A 17704-nucleotide genomic window follows, 5' to 3' on the forward strand; every position below is an offset into this window, starting at 1 on the left:
GGAGCATCTGAACCAATCAAACGCTCACACCCAGTCAAAAGATCTGGGTTTAATCCATCACCGTTCTTTAGCCCACTCTGCCACCCCAGTTCAGACATGGCTATATGCAAATCAGTCTGACCCTGTGCCTCATGGGAACAGTCCAGCCCGTACTGCCAAGCCATGCCTTCCCTGGACCGGAAACAAGGTTCTGAGGACCGGTTTCTGGCATTCCAGCCGTCTTCAGCCCGACTTGCTTGAATCCAGTGGCAACGTGAGCAAGGGACTCACATCTGAGCATACCCTGCCACACGTATGGCGGCCAAAAGCGGTAAAAAAGAGGTGGTAATGGACGGAGCATCTGAACCAATCAAACACTCACACCCAGTCAAAAGATCTGGGTTTAATCCATCACCGTTCTTTAGCCCACTCTGCCACCCCAGTTCAGACAAGGCTATATGCAAATCAGTCTGACCCTGTGCCTCATGGGAACAGTCCAGCCCGAACTGCCAAGCTATGCCTTCCCTGGACCAGAAACAAGCTCCCGAGGACCGGTTTCTGGCATTCCAGCCGTATTCAGCCCGGCTTGCTTGAATCCAGTGGCAAAGTGAGCAAGGGACTCACGTCTGAGCATACCCTGCCACAAGTACGGCGGCCAAAAGCGGTACAAAAGAGGTGGTAATGGACGGAGCATCTGAACCAATCAAACAGTCATACCCAGTCAAAATATCTGGGTTTAATCCATCACCGTTCTTTAGCCCACTCTGCCACTCCAGTTCAGACATGGCTATATGCAAATCAGTCTGACCCTGTGCCTCATGGGAACAGTCCAGCCCAAACAGCCAAGCCATGCCTTCCCTGGACCGGAAACAAGCTTCCGAGGACCGGTTTCTGGCATTCCAGCCGTCTTCAGCCCGGCTTGCTTGAATCCAGTGGCAAAGTGAGCAAGGGACTCACATCTGAGCATACCCTGCCACACGTATGGCGGCCAAAAGCGGTAAAAAAGAGGTGGTAATGGACGGAGCATGTGAACCAATCAAGCACTCACACCCAGTCAAAAGATCTGGGTTTAATCCATCACCGTTCTTTAGCCCACTCTGCCACCCCAGTTCAGACATGGCTATATGCAAATCAGCCTGACCCTGTGCCTCATGGGAACAGTCCAGCCCGAACTACCAAGACATGCCTTCCCTGGACCGGAAACAAGCTTCCGAGGACCGGTTTCTGGCATTCCAGCCGTCTTCAGCCCAGCTTGCTTGAATCCAGTGGCAAAGTGAGCAAGGGACTCAGGTCTGAGCATACCCTGCCAAACGTATGGCGGCCAAAAGCGGTACAAAAGCGGGTGGTAATGGACGGAGCATCCGAACCAATCAAACACTCACACCCAGTCAAAAGATCTGGGTTTAATCCATCACCGTTCTTTAGCCCACTCTGCCACCCCAGTTCAGACATGGCTATATGCAAATCAGTCTGACCCTGTACCTCATGGGAACAGTCCAGCCCGAACTGCCAAGCCATGCCTTCCCTGGACCGGAAACAAGCTTCCGAGCACCGGTTTCTGGCATTCCAGCTGCCTTCAGCCCGGCTTGCTTGAATCCACTGGCAAAGTGAGCAAGGGACTCACGTCTGAGCATACCCTGCCAAACGTATGGCGGCCAAAAGCGGTACAAAAGCGGATGGTAATGGACGGAGCATCCGAACCAATCAAACACTCACACCCAGTCAAAAGATCTGGGTTTAATCCATCACCGTTCTTTAGCCCACTCTGCCACCCCAGTTCAGACATGGCTATATGCAAATCAGTCTGACCCTGTACCTCATGGGAACAGTCCAGCCCGAACTGCCAAGCCATGCCTTCCCTGGACCAGAAACAAGCTTCCGAGGACCGGTTTCTGGCATTCCAGCTGTCTTCAGCCCGGCTTGCTTGAATCCAGTGGCAAAGTGAGCAAGGGACTCACGTCTGAGCATACCCTGCCAAACGTATGGCGGCCAAAAGCGGTACAAAAGGGGGTGGTAATGGAAAGAGCATCTGAACCAATGAAACACTCACACCCAGTCAAAAGATCTGGGTTTAATCCATCACCGTACTTAGCCCACTCTGCCACCCCAGTTCAGACATGGCTATATGCAAATCAATCTGACCCTTTGCCTCATGGGAACAGTCCAGCCGAACTGCCAAGCCATGCCTTCCCTGGACCGGAAACAAGCTTCCGAGGACCGGTTTCTGGCATTCCAACCGTCTTCAGCCCGGCTTGCTTGAATCCAGTGGCAAAGTGAGCAAGGGACTCACGTCTGAGCACGTCTGAGCACGTCTGAGCCCGCCACACGTATGGCAGCCGAAAGCGGTACAAAAGGGGGTGGTAATGGACGGAGCATCTGAACCAATCAAACACTCACACCCAGTCAAAAGATCTGGGTTTAATCCATCACCGTTCTTTAGCCCACTCTGCCACCGCAGTTCAGACTTGGTTATATGCAAATCAGTCTGACCCTGTGCCTCATGGGAACAGTCCAGCCCAAACTTTAGGGTTTAGGGCAGTGCAGTGTGTTTCAACATTATAGGGGCATTCGCTGAGAATGGTGTTTCGGGGTGTATAGCAGTGCAGTAGTGTTGAAAGAGTTTAGAAGGTTTTGCTAGGGATGGTGTTTCATGGTTTAGGACAGTGCAGTGGTGTTCAGGCAGTGTAGGGGGTCATGGTGGGATTGATATTTCTGAGTTTAGAGCAATACAGTTGTGTTGGGGCAGTGTTTGGTATCATGCAAGGGCTAGGAGTATAAAGCACTGCATGTCCTAAAGCCTAACTCACTCCATGAGTACATGTATTCCCATGTCTGCAAGCACATGCACTGAGCAAGTGATTCTGTCACAATTTTCCCAAAAACAGACTGAATCACATTGTGATTATAGACAAATAAAAATATCCCTTGCAATTCACTGAAATGATTACTACATGCTACAGAGAGAGTTGCTATGGCATTTCTACAGCACGCCCAGGATCTTTATTACACAGCATGGAGACTATTTGGGAATTAGGAGGCCTGACACACATACTGCATAGGACTTTCTAGCACTACATGTCCTAAAGCCTGACTCACTTCATGAGTACATGTATTTCCATATTTTTAAACACATCAACTAAGCAAATTATCCTGCTACAATTTTCTGAAATAAATACTGACTCACATTGTGATTCTAGACAAATCAAAATATCCCTTGCAATTCGCTGAAATGATTACTATCTGCTACTGAAAGATTTTCTATGGCATTTGTGTAGCACACCCAGAATGTTTACTAGACTGCAAGGAGACTATCTGAGAATTCTAACCGTGATATACAAGTGTGTAAGTGGTTAGACAACTTCATGTACACACTCTACATTTTTAACAACAGCACTGTACTGCAAAAAAATATCTCCTCAAACACATTAACATCCCAAATGCTCCTATCACAATGCTTTTCCCAAAGCAGACAAATTCAGAATCAGACTCTATACAAATAAACTCCTGCTTCCACATTAGAACACATTTATCCTATTAACTTAAAGTTCACAACATAGATCCCTTACAAATTAACAACTCACCTTTAAAAATGCTTTTGTAGATTTACAACAGTGTCAATCACACACTAGATTATCTTAAGCAGAATCTCTGAATTGTGCACCAGTCACTGGAACCATAGAATGGCATTGCTTCCCTCCCATTTTCCACACATATTCATGTAGATAACCAATGAAATTTCTTCCCACACAAATTCAAAACTAAACTTGTTCTACATTTCAACACTTTTAAACTCACATAATAAACACCTAACTGAACACACAGGTGAAAAGTTTATCACACAATGTTGCAAACCAAACCAGCAAGGGTGTTTGACATCTCAATATACCAGCTTATCCTGTGCAATGTTCCTTTCAATGACTTTTTCTCAACCATTAGCCTTACTCCTTTTCAAAAACAGTACCATTCACCCTAGTTTTCAAAGTTGAATTTTCAGAAACCACCAATCATTTCTTTTTTTTCAAGTGCACTGAATCTCATCCACATTTTTTTCTAAACTCCTACTTTTCAAACTGCCATTTTATTTCCAGAGGCCATCTGAATACAACCAGATCTCCCTTCAAGATGCTTAGAGTATGGATTGTGGGACACAGCTATATTTTCTGGAGTGAAAGGTACGCAGCAAATATATGCTTTCTCAACCTTGATTTACCATATGTGGATATTATGTGGATTGGCCAGAGAGGATTGAGATGTCACCAATTGATGCCATTAGTAAAATCCTTTTTGCATCTCCCACACCCTGACCTCATAATTGTGCACTGTGGTGGCAATGACCTAGGCACTTTGACTGGCGTAGGTCTGGAAATGCTTTTAAAGGACACCTTTGGGCAATTGATGTCCCTTTTTCCACGAACTGCCTTTGTATATTCTAATATATGCCAAAGTCAAAAATGGAACTGGTCCAACCAATATTGTCAGCAGATTGAGAAAGCAAGGAAACATGTGAATAAGTCTGTTTCTGCTTTCCTCAGAGACTATGGTTTGGGTTCTATATACCACAACAACTTGTGTTACAACATGCAAGGCATTTATAGAGGAGACGGTGTACATTTCACAGATGAGGGGAACAGAGTCTTCCTCTTGAACTTTAGACTCTGCATTACTTACTTGTAGGTACAAAAAACACTCAACGAACACAACCAACATCTAAACACTCAAACTTGTTATTTAACTGTATTTTTTTGTCTTTTTTTTGCCGACGTACGCGCACCGTGCGCGTATGGGTGCATGCACCGTGCGCGTACACCGTGATTTTTTGCTTTTAAAAAAAGGTTTTTTTGGCCTAAGGGGTCAGGGATTCTCTACCCTGCCTCCTTTTCACGTTCTTCACTTTTGTTTTTTGCTCTTTTCTGCCTCAGAGACACAAAATGGCGGCCAACACTTCCTGGTTTTGACCGATTGGAATTTTGACAGAGGTCTAACAGCAAATCAGAATTCCGCTCGCGCACACCCGATACGCGCACCGTACATGCACGGTGCCCACAGGGTGCGTGCACGGTGCGCGCTCCTACATATATATGTTTTTTTTCTTTTGATTATCTCAGGAACTACTGGAGGGATTTACAGCATTTAAGCAAAAGCGTGATCTGCGAATCAGACTCTACCATTTTGCCAAATTTCTTGTAATTCCGTTCAGCAGTTCGGGCTGTAGCCGTGTCTAATCGTCCTATTGAAAATAACATGGGGAAAACACGTTTTGGGACCCCCCTTTTTTCTCAGCCCCCACTAGACAAATCCCCCCAAAACTTTCATTCTTACATTCTTAAACATTTTAGAAACACTCACAGCCTCAGGATGATGTCATCAGTGATGTCATAAGTGCTGTCATTTGAGATGTCATGAGTGATGTCACTGACCATCTCATGAGTGATGTAATATGTGACATCATCAGCAGTACATTGTGGGGGCGCGAGTTATAGTTAGCTCAGCTAACTATAACAACTGAATTTCTCTGGTTTGTACAAGTGAAATGTCAGCCTAACTAAAACATCCCTACAACCTTTGTTTTTTTCCCTGAATTTCTAAGGTTTTTTGAAAGCGAATCCCTAACTATAACGTCCTTCAAACCTGTGGTTTTTCAGTGAATTTCTAAGGTTTCTTAAATGCTAACTCCTAACTATAACGTCCCAGTAACCTTTGTTTTTTTCTGTGTATTTCTTAGTTTTTTTAAGTAGTAGTTGCATGTGAGAAGTGGTGGAGAAAGGGGGTTGGGCCTTCGACCAGCTCTCAGAAATGCTGTTATGTAGGACTTACAGGAGGTACCAGGATGGCTTCTTGGCTCCAAGTTCCCTCAGGGGAAAAGTGGACTTCATCCCCCTACCAGTAGTGCACCAAGAGGCATGTTTGCGGAGTGGTGGAGAAGGGGGGAATAGCCTCCGAAGACCTCTTAAAAATTCCGTAGTGTGGGATTTATTGGAGGTAACAAGGGGGGTAGTTGGCCCTACGGATGTCCTTGTGGGCCAACTACCCCTCCCGTTACCTCCAGTAAGTCCCACACATCAGGATTTCTGAATTCCGATAGCAGGCCATGCCCCCTTTCTCCACCAGTTTGCAAACGCGCCTCCTGGAGCACTCTTGGTTGGGAGATGAAGTCCTCTTTACTGCTTGGGGTTCTTAGGGGCCAACTAGCCTACCTGTTACCTCCAGTAACCCCACACGTGGGATTGCTGAGAGATGGTTGCAGGCCATGCCCCCTTTCTACACCACTCTGAAAATGCACCTCCTTGTGCACTCTTGGTTGGGGATAAAGTCCCCTTGCCTCTTGAGGGTCCCTGGGGTCAACTAGCCCTACTGTTAACTCTAGTAAGCCCCGCACAGCTGGATTGCTGAGAGGTGGTCGGAGTCCACGCCCCTTTTTCCCACCACTCTGCAAACGCACCTCCTGGTGTACTGCTGGTCTGAAGACCTCTTAGCAATTCCGCTGTGTGGGACTTACTGGAGGTAACAGGTGGGCTAGTTGGTCCCTAAAGATCCTCAGCAATGTAGGGGACTTCATCTCCCATCCAAGAGTGTGCCAGAAGGTGTGAGTTCCTGGCTTCCGTTTTATTTATTTCTAGGAAAGGGAGCTGTGTGGCCCCCTTCCCTTGAGGCTGTTGGGTCCTGGGGACTCCATTCCCAGGCATGGCCAAATCCTTTCTTTTCTTAATTAAAAATGTGTAGGTGGGCCACCCAGGCCATTTCTGCCTCGGGAACACCATCATCTGGGGCATTGCCACGTCCTTGGTGAGTGCGGGGGTACCTCAAGACCCCGCGGTCCCTGCCAGCTTCCTGCCTCCTGCAGAATCCAGCATTGCTTTTAGGAAAAGGGAGCTGCTAACTTGCAGCTACCTCTGCTCAAAATCAGTTCTGCTTTGCTTCATGGAAGCAGGAGCATTTTTCAATGCTCTCACTTTTGATGAAGTAAAGCAGAATTTGCTATGGCTGAAGCAGTGCTCTTGCCATGCCATAGCAAACTGCAATTTCCCGGGGGAGGGCATACAAGAACATTGATGGTGCCGGCCCTGGGGGGTGGCAATACCCAGGGACATGGAGGGCTCTAAGAGGGGGCCACATGGCCCCCCTCCCATCTTAATTGAAACCCCATGAGGTGGCAGTTCCCGGGGCTGCGGGGATGTGGCCCCCTGCATTTTATTAGATTAGCCCTTTGGAGGTGGAGGTCCCTTGGGCTCCAGGGGAGGGGTAGAGCCCCGCACACATCTTTTGAATTTAGCCCCGGTGAGTTTAAAGTCCCTGGGGCTGTAGGGGGCATGTGTTACCCCCATTTAACATAGTTAGCCCTGGGGAGGTGGTGGTCCCCTGGGCTGTGGGGGCAAAGTAGCCCCCTATGTTCAATTTAAGCCCCAGGCGGTAGTCCACAACTTATTTTTAAAGTGCCTTGGGACCTTGTCCACCAGGGGGCTTCAAGGAAACGTAGCCTGAAGCCTGTGCTTTGTTTTTTTAAAAAGGTTTAGGACGGATTCACAGATCCAACGCGAATCCCATCACTTTTCTTTTCTTTTAAATGCACTTTTTGGCCCTGCGGGTCCCTATGGGACCCCCTAGCAGACCTAGGGGGTCAGGGTGTTTCTACTCTGCCCCCTTTTCTTAATTTGTAAAATGTGTTTACCTTTTGCCTCGATTCAACTGAGTCACAAGATGGCTGCCAACACTTCATGGTTTGAAGTGTTGGCAGCCAATCAGATCTCAGGAACGGCATTGGGAGAGTATAGGGATCCTCTGCGGCCATATTTGTACATCTGAAAAATGCTTACATTTCTCAAGAACAACTGAATGGATTTACACCGTTTAACAAAAAGAGCGTTTTCAGAACTAAAAGCTAACATGTGGCTAAATTTGGTGTAATTCCGTTCAGCAGTTCGGACTGTAGCCGTTTCTGAAGTTCCCAATGGAAATTAACATGGAGAAAACATGTTTTTGGACCCCCCTTTTTCTTAGCCCCTGCTTGACGAATAACCTTAAACTTTCAACACACCAGGTGACCTGACTGCCCCATTAGTTTTGAAAACTTTGGGAAGATTCAGCAAAAGACGCCAAAGATATTGGCAAATCAAAAAACGCTTTTCCCATGGAAACTAGGTCCTAACTACAACTAAACTCACAGAAGAGAAGGACAAAAAAAACCGACATAAGAGACTCTGCTTGAGGCAGTTTTGTCAGTGTCTCTGTCTAAGTTGAATTTGACTTGAGGGCAAAAATGTATGGAGAGGAAAATCAACAGATTTTTTAATACTGGCCTCACCCACTCCGCATTGACATGCTTCATCATAGGGCACCCTACGACGCCCAGGTTCAGACCAAGGCACTGGACGGATCACTGATTTTTTGGGAAATAAAGAGAGAAGTGAAGTAAGTTAAGGAAAGGAAAAGGTTTACCATGAGGGATCACTGGTGCAAAAGAAAGTGAATGAAAACTACCTAAGGAAGTGCACCCAAATTTCTTTATTATTAGTCTTCCTTGGCAGGATTAAAAGCTCAGAAGCAGAGGTATATAGGAGGAGTTACCACTCCTTGTCCCCTACTGCATACTAACATGTTTCAGCCAAACTTAATTGCCCCTTTGGGTCACTGGCCTTCTTCAGGGTAAAAGATCATTTTTTTTGTTGGTCTATTTCACAATGTGCCCAATAAGTACAAGGTGGTTAATTTAACCTTACTTGTATTTCAGTAACACTTTCGTCATTAGTGTCTGTGAAAAGAAAGATATAAATCATAAATAATTCCCTCTTGACCCCTACTCATGTACAAAAAAATATAAAAGAAAATCATGTTATTCTCCTCTGTAGGAAATGCAACCGTGTAATGCCCCTGATTCAAGTGTTGCTTTCAACACAGATATTAAAAAACATACACTCTCAGCTCCCGAACACCAAGTGGAGGTATGACTAGGCCATCTTGTGCACAGAATTCTTCACAGTGAGGTTGCCCTCCGATCTCCAAACATGAGACCGTCGTGGGGACACCGCCCTGTAGCCACACACTGCAAGATAGAATGAAAACTTGTCTTCCCAGGACTACCAAGATGTTCATTTTGTGAGACCAAAAGGTTTATCATTGCTATTGGTATATCTATCATTTGTGAAGTAGGCATCAGATATTTGGGTATCTCTTAAAAAAACGGGACTGAGCGAGTCTTGTTGTTTACGCGCTTTACTCCCTATAGGTGGGAGCATCACTTATTTTATTTATTTATTTTATTTTGAGAGTTTTATATAGTGCTATCTAGACCCGAATGTATCAGAGCTCTTTACATAAGGTGCCACAGAATTTTCAAAATTACATCAGTTACACGATTACGTCAGTTATTAGAAAAACATTTTAAGAGAGTGGAAGACGAAATAAATGGACCACAGAAGGGTAAGGGGTATAGATCAATATATGCAACACATTAAAGAGTGAGAAGGGGAGACAAATAGAGCAGATAGTGGGCGAGGAGGAGTGAGAAGGGAGAGTGTGTCTTATTATTCTTATTGTTCCCAGATGCCAGCCAAATTAAAATTGCGCTCTGGTAGTGAAAAATGTTCAATCTCTCACCCACCTAATCTCATCTAGGACAGCGGCAGCCAGTGAGTTGTCCAACCCTTCTCGCTTGATGATTATAATGCGGCTGTTTTTCCAGTGAGCGGTGAATTCTCGCACCAAGTTAAGTCCGCAGTAATCAATACCCCATCTACTCCCTTCATACTTCGTCAAGGGTCAGTGTGTTCTGGGTACGCCACTCCATATCCTCCGTCACTGCTGTTGTGTTCAGCGCATTGTTAGAAGTAGCATTTTTACTGGATGTAAACTCAAGTGTCGGCTCACTAGACCTACACACTCCATTCCCAATGGTCAAATGTTGGCGGCCATCTTACAGTTCCCTCATTCTCATGTCCTTATTCCACAGGCACCATGTGATTCTTTTGGTGCTTGTGAGCAACCTATTCTCCTGTGTCGGCTAACTAGACCTACACGCTGCATTGCCGAATGTCAGATGCCAGCTGTCATCTTACAGATCACTTTGTCTCATGTCTTAATTCCACAGGCATCAAGGAGTTCTTTTGTTGCTTGTGAAAACCTATTCTTTGTCAATTCCAAAAATTAAAGGGGTTTCATTTAAATACAATTCTGGCTCTTGTTTTTGACTAAAGAAAACTCTGTTCTGTTCCCAAACTGTATAATAATATACTCCTAAATCAGTTTCCCAGCCGGGCACCTCTATAGCCTGGAGGGGTACAGAGGTAGAGAACGTCACCAATGGGCCTACAAGGCGTTCAGTATTGAAACAAAGACTAAATATTATTTGCAGGACAGGCTCAGATTAGATGTTAGTTGCCAAGAGAAAATGTGTTTCAACATCCTGTAAGGACCCCATTCGTCATTAGTTATACACCCTTCGGGGTGGATTACTGTTAGTACATTAAAGCAGTATAATCTTCACCCCATTCTCGCTGTACTAAAGGTACCATCTGGCTGATGGCGTAATTCTACCCCTATGGCCTTATGCTGTTCAACTGGTTCCAGGGAATACAATCATTTAGCCCTAACATGCTACTTTTCAGCCTATGCATCCATCTCTGTTCTCTAACAAAGAGTACGTTAGCAGTATCCCTTACCGTGGAAGAGAGATATGGTTTATATATAACTATCGCTACTTACTGGTGACCACCACTAGGTTTTATATATATATACATATATATATATATATATATATATATATATATATATATATATATATATATATATATATATATATATATATATATATATATATATATAATATATATTTCACACTGGCGGTCGCCAGTAGGTAGGTAGGTAGTTATAGTTAGGATTATTTTCAATAGAAAATCTCAACATTCTATTGTGAATAACTTTGGCGCCGGTTGAGGAATCTGCCTGAAAATTTCCTCAAATTTGCCTCGTGGCGCCCCATCCTTCCCTGAAAGTTTGGGGGGGGGGGATTTGTCAAGGGGGGGCCGAGAAAAAAGGGGGTCCCAAAACGTGTTTTTCCCATGTTAATTTCCATAGTGCGGTCAACCTCACTTTTAGCCCGAACAGCTGAATGGATTTCCACCAAACTTGGCAAAATTGTAGGGACTGGTAGCCCGATGTGCCTTTGCTATGTCTCAAGATATGTGCTCCAGTGGATTTTGAGTAATTTAGGTTAAAAAAAATATATATATCTATAAGCGCTCCCCGGTACGCGCACCAGGGCGCTAACCAGCGCGCTACGCGAGTTCGCGCGCGGAAAGCTGATTGGCTCTCGGGTGTCTGTCAATATTCCAAACAGTCCGGAGCGGCCGCCATCTTGTGTCTCGGTAGGATCGAGACACAAGAGGTGGCAAAAACAAAGGGGGAAATCACCATAAGGGGGCAGAGTAGACCCCCCTTGACCCACTAGGTTTGATGTGGGGGCTGTAAAAGGGCCAAAGGGCCCCGCGGGTCCCAAAAAAAAATTTCTTTTTGATTTGCGCGGGGGGAGCGCCCGGTACGCGCACCGCAGAGCGTACCGAGAAGCGTTCCATGGGGAAAAAAGTATGATAGACTTTTTAAAAAATGTAGCCTTTTTTTGATAAATTGGAGGTAGTTCTAAAAAGAACTGGTTTTTTTCTTCTTTTTGTTGTTTTATATTTTTTAATGTTTTTTGAACATTTTGTACTTTTTTTGGCTTTTATGAACTATTTTATATTTTTTTGTTGTTTTTATGGCGAGAAACAAAAAACAGGGAATTGAAAACGGCTCAACTGGAGCAAAAATCTGGAAAAAATTAAGGATTTTTGGGGCATTTGTGGTTGTCACCAGCAAGGTTGATGAGCGTTATGCTTTGCTCACCGTAGGTGATGGTTTTGCCACAAAAAAATACAAGAGATCTTGTATTGCCCAAACTTTTGTTGAATGTTTGGGACCATCTCCCTTGTTTCTGGTCCCGATGGAGTGGGTTGCTTTCGTTTGGAGGTGCTGGGTGAAGATTGGGGAGGGTTGCTGGCCAGTTCTCTCACCTCTGCAGCAGCATAGTTGTTGGGATGCTTGCGCTGCATGTGCCGGATAATGGTGTTATTACCAAATGAATATTTTTTATTAGGGTTCCCCCTTGAAAGTTCAATGCCACAGATTTGGCAAGTCACCTTTGGCGCATTCACTTTCTTCTTTCCCTCTGGGATGGAAAAAAACTCCCATACAATGTGCTTCTTTGGCCTGTATGGGGTATTGTCTTCTGGCAGCCACCTCCCCCCCTCCTCCTCTTCCTCCTCCTCCTCTTCTTCTTGACCACCAATGTGATGTTGTGGTGGTCCCCTTGGTAGTGGTGGTGGTGGTGCAGATGCTCCAGCTGCTGCTGCTACTCTCGCCATTGTAAAGTACAAAATATAACACAAAGATCTCCAAACAGGTCTTGCTCAGTCAAAGGACAAAGTCAGAATAAGGAAAAAAGGTGGGGGCTTTCATCATTTGGAAAAAAAAACTGTCCTGAACCAATGAAAAGCGTTATTTTCAGGTCACATGACCCGGGCTTTCATCATTTGGAAACCAAAACTATATTCTGCACCAATTAAAAGTGTTATTTTCAGGTCACATGACCCGACGCGCTTACGTGACGCTCCCCTGGGCGCGCTCGGGGGCGCGCCAAGGGGCGTGCCGCGTAAGAGCGTCAGATGCTTACGTTGCCCAATCGTATTCGCTCGAGTGCTTCCGGGTGCGCTTACGCCGTGCGTATCACGCGGACACGGCTACCCGATACGTCACGATGAGGTTTTCATTCGCGGCAATAGCGCTAACGGGACGCTCACCGGTGCGCGACCCGGGGCGCTCCGGAAAACTGTGCTTTCCGGTGCACACACCGGGGCACGCACCGGGAGCACACCAGGGTTAAAAAAAAAAAAAAATAGTATTATGTAAATATACTATATAGGATTCATTATAAAAAATATTACATTTCATAGGTTTAAGGCCCTATATATAGTTAGGAATTAGCATTTAAAAAACCTATGAAATTCACTGAAAAAACCATAGGTTTCACACCAGTTATAGTTAGGAATTAGTATTTAAAAAACCTATTAAATTCACTGAAAAAACCATAGGTTTCACACCAGTTATAGTTAGCTGGAAATTTTACTGACATAAAACCATAGAATTTCCAACGTTATAGTTAGTTGGACACACTATAACAAGCGCGCCTGCAATGCACTGCTGATGACGTCACATATTACATCACTCATGACATCGTCATATATATACATCCAAAAGAGCTTGCCTGGAATGAGGGAGCCACTAGCAGGGAAATATAATCTTGCCACTTTATTTTGAGATGCAAACGGAGAAAGAACAGCTTCCTTCCTCACACAGATAATGTCCAGTCCTGACGCGTTTCGTGCTTGGCAGCACTTTATCAAAGGGGTGTGGACTTGTTATGAATGAAGCAGGACCTTCTTCCCAGTCTGCAGTCCGAGCTGAAGCGTCACATGCCGAGTCAGCGTGAGGAGCAGTGGAGAGCCTGGGATGCAAGTAATCAAGGTGTTAGAACAGTTGCACTGGCCTCGCAACCCACTGGGGATTTTCAATTGTTGCACCATTGAATGAAATAGGCAAACTCACCAGAGTAAGACACCAGGACTACGAGGACCATCGGGCCATAGTCATGGCCACGCCCACAGAGACGGTGGTTCCTAATTACAAATGAGTGCTGGTGCTGTTCACGTTCATATATGTCGTTATGTGCTAAAAGTTTGTTTAAGCATTGTTTGTTTGCCTCCCCACCTTGCAGATTAGATAGGTATTCGTGCTTTTGCGGGATGTACGTGCTGTAATTGACATAGACAAAGTGTTCTGTGTCTTTGGCTATATAATGCTCTGGGCGCGTGCAATCTGTAACATCCCCCTGTGTAGGTGTGTAGCGTAGTTCCTATTTTCCCAATAGGCCCTGCGCATTAGAATAACATAAACAGTAGTATCGACGTAGAAGTGCGGATCTTCCAGGCCTCTACTGACTATGCTAAACTTAATTGGGTTTGTTACCAACTAGCTCCGAGGTCACTGGAAACTTTCTTGACTGAAATAGGAAGTGATCAGCCTCCCTGGCACAGACAAGAAGGGATTCAGTTTTCCAACAACCGTGCAACATGACAACTTTGCTCCTCAGATCAAGAGTCAATCTCTAGGGTCGTGTGAAACAATAGACAGTTATTTTACTCAGTCAGGTTGGTGCAGATTACTTTCACAATATGTAGAGAATAGAGAGGCGGGCGTTTGTCCATAAAGGGTTAACATTTATTGAACAGTCTTTCTTCTCATACAAGAGAAATGAATTGCCACAATTGCAAGACTTGTTATTATAAAAAGTACATACATTAAGATAAGTATTACGAAATAATACTGTAAAAGCATTGATATGGTTTCTTAGCCATACAATGGTTTAAAAGGAATAAAACATATATACATTCATATATACATTAGCCTAAAATACTCAACGGGTGCTTCTAACTACGCCTACCCCAGTGTACCTGACCTAAGCCTAATACTTGGGAGGGGAGTAAGTGAGTAGCTTTACGTTAAGTTGGTTTTGCCAAGGTTTGCTTCAAGAATTCTCTCTCAAGGGTTTAGTCAACACCATACCTCTGGAATAGAATGATGGAGGTCTGGTATCTCCCTCAGGGCTCAATATCCCAGTCACCCGCAAGGGTAGACTAGAAACGCCGGAGCTGGATTTCTCGGCAGGAGAAAGGCAGCGTCTCTTCTTCAGCGTGTCGAGGAGGAGGAGGGGCAGCGTCCGTGGGCAGCTTGCATCTGCTGGGCTCTTGCAGAGGACGGCTGTTCAGCTCCTAAGTTCACCACACCATCGTTCGCTTGTTAGCAGCGATAGCAGTAGCGATAGCAGCTATGGTATCATCAGCATGACAGCTTCTTCAGCAGCAGCGAAGATAGAAGCGATGGCATTGAGGCAGCTAGCTTCACCAACAGCAACGAGACAGCGTTTGCTTAAGGCAACGTTGGTAATATTTATACCTGAAAGGTGCCTTGTTTGACGTAAGTTTGCTGGACATAAGATGTCAATAAAGATGTCACTAGGAAGTGATCGTCTATCAGTGCTCATTAGAGTTCTATTACTAATCAAAACACAGCAAGCGGGGATTTCCAGGTTTGCTGAGTTTTTATCTTGTTGAAGAACTCGGAGTGTTAATCTAGGAATCTCAGATAGTAACTTCTGCTCTGTCAATGCACTAATTGGTTGCAAAGGAAGTGGCAGAGAAAGCTATTCTGGAATGTGGCTCTGTTCGTGTGAGGCCAGAGATGAGTTTCTGAATATTGCACTTGAACGGTTATGCCAATATACGGAATAAATGGATTTATAGCCGAATAGAGGCATAAGGTCACAGTATCGATCAGGATCCTAGATTAGAACGCCACACCCACTCCACGAATTCATGTCCATCAAATTACTAAACTAGAGCAATAAGATGCATGTGTAACATTGCCCACCCCAAAATACATAAATGCATTCGAAATAGGCGTATATTGTAATACGTGAAAATTTAGGTACTGTACGTTTTTGAAGCATAGAAATCATTCAAAAATTATAGCATATGAAATCAATGAACGATTATGCAAAAAGAATTACACATGAAATATCTCTGAAACAGAAGAAGGGCGAGATAATTTCATCACATATAAATGCATTGCAATAAAATGTGCTAGAGGCTGGTGTAAGTTATTATGTCTCTAGATGTATGTAGAAATAGAAGTTGAAGCTTCTGTTCTCTATGAATAGTTTTTACTTTAAGCAAAGAATTTTTCGTGCCAGAAAAACTGTGAATATTAAAAAATGTTCAATTCAAAAGAATTAATGCTTGAACGGGGAAATAGAGTTCCAACGCTTTTAGCAGTTTTTGTTGTTCAAAACTGAAGGCCGAATTCAGAGTTCATGGGAACGCTGTGTGTCGGAATGCTTCTCTAAAGTTATTGTGTCTGTTCGGTTGAGAACATCATATCAGACAGGCTCTCAAAGAATTGGTCTACAAAATCAGGTGACAGTTCGACCAAATTCGATAGTGCTGTAACTTGGCAGGTGTGAGAATGATTGCTGTCATCATAGTCGGGATCAGCAATGCTCACAGAGGGTCGTACCTGGGTGATGCTGCTTTTGTCACTCGCTCCACTGTTACCACCTAGTCGTAGCACAGGAGTCTCAACGAATGCCGTCATCAGGATTGGTAGCCGCTGGGGACAACACAATGGGTGAGCCGTTATCGGACTGAGCAAAGTATCGATATCCATTGGTACTGCTGATGGAAGTGAAAGACAGATGTCCAACATGCACTCATCTCCGCATAGCATACATCGAAGTACCGGTAAGATACAGTTCTGCCATATAGGTCTGAATGAAAGGAACCAGATCATGTTTAGATCTCTCAGCCTGGCCAATCCAAGGACTCTAGTTATTCTGTCCCGGTAGCGGATTGCTAGGATTGTTTCTTCCATTCCCATAGGAGTCATGTCTGAGCTGTGGCTTGCCATAACGAAGCAGGAGGGTCAAAAATAAAATCCCTGCTACAAGTCCCAAAAATAGGGGTATGCCGCCAAAAACAGAGTGGACAAAATTTGGAACAATTCCCAGAATTGCTTGAAACGGTGTTAGCAGTCCCGTAAAAATCGTCTTAAATATGCCTGGGATGCCTGTGGCACTAGACATGTTAAGGAGTTGGCTAAGCATTTCTACGAAATGCACGGGGCAATTTGTTGATAAAAGGTCATGAACCTCCGTAGCTGTCCTTGCAACTAGAAGATCATACGTCTCTTTTGATGACGTTATGGGCACTGTTGTCTGTAAAAGCACAGACTTCATTTTGCTTAAAGTATCAATTCGTATAGAATAGAGATTCAGACGAGGCCAGATGGGAGTCTCTGTGTCTACAGGCCCGCTCGGGAACAATGCTTGCATACAGCATTTGACCGTGGATGTTACGCTTACGAGATAACTTCTCCCTGGAACAAGGCCACAACATCTGTGATCCGTTCTTAGAATGTAACTCCCATTCGCGAGTTGCATAAAGAAGGGCTTTATCTGCGTTGCAGGTGTGACAAGCTGGTGGCATGAAAGGTTGTTAGAATTACCTTTAACAGGGTAGGAGAGTTAAGGGATTTTATCCACTGCCGTGGATGGAAGGGTACTCCCGATCCCCTAGATAGGTGACTATATAACAATACGAAGGAGTACCACCAAAGGTAAGGCTCGACAGCCAGTATTGGTGGGATGAGACACTAATGTGGAAGAAGAAGTCCTCCTTTGTTTTTAAGGAACCCCTCACTCACCGACCTGGTCGGTGACATGCTTCATCATCGGGGCCACCTTGGCAGCCGAATGCCGCCAAGGTGTGCTACAACACCTGAATGCAGTGGAGCAGGTATGTGAGTGATGAATGTGCAGAAAGGAAAAATAAATCAGTGAGTTAAAAATTGTCCTGGTATAACTTGTCAAATAATTTATTTTAAAGCTACTGGACAATATTAAAAACAGTGGTGATACAATGAAGGTTTTAATAGGACCTAATGTATCTGTGCTATGTGTCGGGTCTACATGTTTCAAACCATATGAGAGTTATCGGTTTTTCATCAGGACCAAAAAAGCTGTAAAAGGAATTGGGTGGTCAGGGTACACTAACACCCTGCCATACCTGCAACCCTTTCAGACCCCAAA

Source organism: Lissotriton vulgaris, chromosome 3_1 (assembly GCF_964263255.1).
Source record: "Lissotriton vulgaris chromosome 3_1, aLisVul1.2, whole genome shotgun sequence".
Taxonomy (NCBI): Eukaryota; Metazoa; Chordata; class Amphibia; order Caudata; family Salamandridae; genus Lissotriton; species Lissotriton vulgaris.